Here is a 5,835-nt window from a genome sequence, read left to right as displayed (position 1 = left end):
ACTCAAGGTGGCAAACAGATCTAATAATCCTTCCTCCTCCTATTTTCCCCACAACCACCACCCTGTGAGGTGAGTTGGGCTGAGAGAGAGTGACTGGCCCGTGGTCACCCAGCCAGCTTTCGCGCCTAAGGAGGGACTACAACTCTCAGACTCCTGGATTCGAGTCCGTTGCCTTAACCACTAGACCAAACTTTAAATATTGCCTAAATTAACTGCATGTTCAATGTCTGGTCAATGAAATATTGCCACAAAACTCGTATTACAGTTAGTTGTAATACATTGCTCTTAAAAGTTTTTTTCAGGATACTTAAAACTTACGTAATACTGTTTCCAGAAGATGGCTGACCCTCTTCAGCACGAAATTTGCTCAGTTTTCTCTGAGAAAAATAGGCTGGACTGAAGGCAGGTGCCATGGGTAGTGCACATTCTATGCTCTTCTGCTGACCACAGGTGAACATTTGTTCACCTGTGCTGTGGTTGATGCCTTTGCCCACAGGTTTTCCACTTTGTGGACCATATACAACATTTGCTTTTGATACATAAAGCAGTTTCTGGTTCTTTGGCATGATCACAAAGAAAATAAACTCTAAGAAACTAAATGACTAACTAACTAGATGACTAACTGACTAAAAACTATATTAACTATATGGAATACTATAATAAAAAAACCCCAGAACTCTAAGAAACTAAATGACTAGATGACTAACTGATGAACTGGCTAACTGACTGACTAACTGACTAACCAACTGACTTAACTGACTAACTGACTAAAAGCTATATTAACTCTATGGAATACTATAATAAAAAACAAAACATTAACTAACTTAAAAACTAATGTTTTATAGCCTACAATCTGAACAAAGCAAAAACAGAACAAACGAGAACAGAGAAATCGACCACTACTTCCTCACTCTAACTCAAAGAACCGAGTGTGGTGATAGCAGCCTACGCACTCTTCAAGAGCTTTACAGTTTAGAATGTTAACATGTCATAAATTATGACTCAAACTACAATATGTGAAGTTCCATCTTCTTTACTCCACATTTTCTCCAACCCAAAGCAAGTTGGACTAGAGAAAGAGAAGAAAGTAACTTTCTTCTATAGTCCTTTTCCAGATCAATATAATTTTGCCATATGTTAAAAAAAAGTTTCAAGGAAAGAAGGTTGATTCCACAAATTTATATGGCCACCCAACTTACATACAGTGACTCCGGGTGGCTTACAAAATTAAAATCCCCCATATAAAACCCCATCAAACCTCCCCCCAGCTTGCGATGGGTTAAAAGAGAATCACTGGTCTAAAGTCACGCAGCAAGCTCCATGGCTGAGTAGACTTGAGCCTAGGACTTCCCAGTCTGAGTCCCATCCCTTAACCACTACATTGCACTGACTCTCCGTGCGTGCTCCATGTTCTTCATATGAGCCGTTTTCCCATCTGTCTCCAGTTGATAGACTTCTAAATTCTACAGGTGTCAAGAGTACCTATTCCTATCATTAGTATAAACTAGCATTACCGTTTCAAGAGCCCATATGATAATGCAAAAGCATGTCCAATAAACCTGAATTTAACAGATAGAATGGAGGGTAGATTGTCTATTGTATTTATTTATTTATTTAGTCAGTCAGTCAGTCAGTCAGTCAGTCCCCGTCCCACTCTTCCCATTGGGGGACTCTGGGTGGTTTACAATAATTGATTAGAACAACAACCATAGAATAAAAATAGAATATACAAAGATAAAATTACTCTAATAAATAAATATAAATAAGAGTAAAAAAGTAAAAAAGTCCAAGTGGCAGGAGAATCTAACCAGTCCATATGTGGGAGGAGTGGTCTATATCAGCCATCCCCACGTAGATCTATTCCCCTCTCCGTCCCAAGTGAGGCGGCAGAGCCAGGTCTTCAGACTCTTCCAGAAGGCCAGGAGTAATGGGGCCCGTCTCACCTCTGGGGGCAGCAAGTTCCACAGGGCGGGAGCTACTGCAGAGAAGGCCCGCTTCCTGGACCCCGCCAAATGGAATTCTCTTATCTATTCCAAAGAAATGAGAAAGTTTGTAATTTGTACTGATATCATTATGCAAAAGACTGACATTTGATTAAGTCCAATTGTCATGCAACCTTGAATGTAAAATTGTTTTTATTCGTCATAATATTATCATATTCTTTATAAAGGAAAAAGTTTGTCCTTAAGCTGGGAACAAATTCTGTACAAAAACAGACTTGCCTCAAATAATAAAAGCAGATTTAAAATGTCATATGACAATTGTGAATTACTAGTGAACTTCAGAGTTTCTACGTAGTTTTTATTAGTGATAAACTAATAATTTAAGTTATCAATTAAGTTCACTAATAATTTAATCTGAGAAAGAAAAGTTACACATACATCTTCATTATCCATCCATTGTCTCTAACTTAAAGCCATGTTCCATATTTTTTGTGTTTGTCCTTTAGGATTATAATCCATTGCGGAATATGATTTTTCCATTGAAGAAAATGAAACCAATGTTGTTCCATGTGTTTAAATTGTTTTCTTTACCTATACCAGTTTCTCTCCAGACCTAAGAAGAATTAAGAGCTAATACAAAATTAGTTTAAAATGAAATTTTACTAACTTCATTTTAGACTGAAGCTAAACTTTGGCATATTCTTCATAATCACAATCCCTGCCCGGCCCTCCTGGCCCCATTTTAAAGGGACCGGAACAGGACATCCACTACTTCAACTTCTAGGTGTACAAATTATTGTTAAATGTAAAGACATTTGTTGTTAAATATAAACAAATACCTGCCATGCAAAAAGGCATGCATTCCCAGTTCTGGGACTTTGAAAAACAGAAATGAAATGAAACTACATATGAAACAGAAGAAGATGCTTTAGATGAAAGAGCCTGGAGCAGAAATCACATTTGGTACATTAGAACAGTGGTGCTCAACAAGGCTCAATATGCCTTCTGAAAAATGGGGGCTGCTTTTGCCCCAAGTTGGCTTGCATTTAGCCCTGCCCTGTCAGGGTATAGAGGCATGCATTATTGTGATAATGTTAATCTTTGATGATTTATCTTTACTGCAGAAGTGTTCAACTGACCTACAAACATTTTTAGGAGTCCTATGGTCAGAAAGGACATGGATTTTGCCCCACACCATGGGTGGCAAGACACAACTTTTCCCCCTTCCCCGGATGGTGAAGGAGTTGCAGCCATTTTGAAGAGTGCTGGGATCCTCCCACACTTAGCATGAACACTTTGCTCCTTCTACAAACTCATAAATAAGGGGGTGGATAAGTGATTCCAATACAAGAAAAATGAAGCTGAGGTCAGCGCAAACCTCTACTTCGATAAAGAAACTTATTTACAACAAAACAAGGGTGCTATATTTATCACCATTAAGCATTGAACACATGGTAATTTGGAGATGGGTCACATTTTTGGAAAAGGTTGCTAATGAGCCCGCTCTTCCAACAGCCCCTCCAGAAAATGTTAAATGGTTTGGGGGAGGCAGTTGGTGAAGGAAGCAACTGCACTAGGGGATTTTTGCCCTCCTTTTTGCAAAGGATTTGAGTATCTTTTGAAGCCCTACTTTGCTTTTAATGTACTGATGTCTACTGGGGCACTCAAAAAGCAATTGGGCAGGATCTCTGTACCTGTAGCTCTGTGATCATAGCTGCACCAAAAATTGATAGCTGGATTGCCCCCAGGTCTAGCTTGGCTGTAAAGGGAATCCAGGTATGAAGCACAGTGTAATAGATGCAGTTTACAGAGGAGACCTTCAGGCTGCCCTATGTAAAGGAGGGACAGTAGTCTGTCTATTGAGAAAGAGAATCGAATTGCCCAGCTAATTTTGGAAAAAAACTATGATATGCCCCCCCGCCAAAAACAGGTAAATGCCAAAAGATAATACCTTAAAGGGTCACGGTGGAATTACATCCACAAGAAATAGTTTGATACAGCAAGCTGGCAAAGGTAGAAGAGCTAACAATAAATCTGTCATTGTTTCTAACTATTTTCTATCTCCTAGATGAACATCTTTTTGAGCCTGGAATGTATCTTGGGTTGTAGTTGCTTTTGCAGATCATTTTGCAGATCATGATTACCACAGAGGAATCCTTTTTATGACCACCCGATATGAACACTGGGGCTTTCAAAGATGGCTTCGCCCAACCCGTGCTACTCCATTTGGACCATGTGCTTTTAATTTTAGCAGTGCTACCTGTGTATGGATTCAGTTAAATGATGATGCTCCTAGGATCATTGATAATGGTAGAGGGTGTGTCTGTATAGTATCGCTAGACCCGGTTTATTGGGAGGATGGAAGTTTATCTCGCCACCTGTTAGAGAATGTCGATGTAATGTATCCCACATTCGCACTACCACTGGATATTATGCAGCAATTGAGTCTGAAACAAAACAAAAACTCTAGGCTGGGAGACTGAAGAATGGAACTTTACACTTCCTATGGGATTTGATATCAGCTCAATAGCTCAATTAATATGGACAGAGCCCAAGTATGACCAATGTTTTAAATTTGGCCTGGCACCCAGTAATTGTTTTTCTAATAGCTCTTTGCATTCTGTTAATACTGATCTGTATGGTGTATGTTAAAGTTAAGTGATTGTATACAAATGTTCAATTTATTACTTGGAGACTTGGAATTTATAAAATATGAAGGTGTGAGGAACAAAATATGCCAGGGGTGGAGTGGAGTGTCAATGCGGAAGACCATTGTTATTTCGAGGAGTTTCAGTGACATATTTTGATTCTCTCCTTCACACGAAGAAGCTTAGAGTTTATTTTGAGTTATACTAATGTTGAACTGGCTTGTTTTTTATTTGTGTTGGGAATGTGGCGGGGGGGGAGATAAGAGAATACCCCTAGACTGTTTTTGTTAATCACTAGCTTATCTGTATAGCTTCCCCGACTCTTGGAAACAGGTGTTTCAAACCCCAGGAACTGTCCTCGTTAAGGCCAGTCCTGCAGCCTCAGTACCATGGAAACAGGGTCACGAGGTTTTGGGGCCAGACTTTGATAAAAACCTTAGGATTGTCTTTTGAGTTTGGGAGCTTCTGCACAGACGTGAGCACTGGGCGCTGTGGAAATTAAGCCATCCTGGGGTATCTCCGCTGTCTTGGTCAAGAGGCTCCTGACAGCTTAAGGGGATAGGGTTTCAACTTGCTTAGGTATGTAATGATTTCATTTCTTTATGCTATGCTTTTTATACTTTTGTTTAATCTGCCTAAACTGTGTTTCTATTTAACTGTTTGCTTAAGTTTATAATAAAGCTTAAAATCTCTTTATCCACTGGTGTGCTTATTGTCTCTGGATCGAAAAGAACCAATTGAGCATCTGATCACTACTTGGACACTTGGCAGAACAGGGGGCCCACTGAAGTATCTCTGAAGTCTAAGTCTTGCCAGCCCACCAGGTCTGCCACTTGGAACAACCTCTCCCCAGCCACACCATGCCAGCTGCCAGACCCATTATATCCAGCTGGCGGGAAAAAACCACAACAAACCAGCCTGGCACTATTCCCAGCAAACTGCTAGCCTCCACAACGACTCTACTGCCGGTCCAACTGGGTCCAGCTGTCTTGCTGGCTTGTGCCTGTCAACCCTTTGCGGTTGTCCAGATGAGGGAACAGACTCCAGAAGAAGACTAGAACTAAGCTTTATTGAGATAGGCTACATTAAGAGAAGCTTGCAAGTCTGCTTGTGTTTTTCCTTTCCTCCCTCCTATATTCCAGTGAGTCAGGAAGGAGCCAGCTCTCTTCCTAATATTATTTCCTTTCCCAGAGCTTACGGAATGCTTCTTCCCTTTCTGTTTTTGTAGCAGCTTCTGAATTATT

Source organism: Candoia aspera, chromosome 3 (genome assembly GCF_035149785.1).
Source record: "Candoia aspera isolate rCanAsp1 chromosome 3, rCanAsp1.hap2, whole genome shotgun sequence".
Lineage (NCBI taxonomy): Eukaryota > Metazoa > Chordata > Lepidosauria > Squamata > Boidae > Candoia > Candoia aspera.
Note: the sequence above shows the minus strand (reverse complement) of the source record.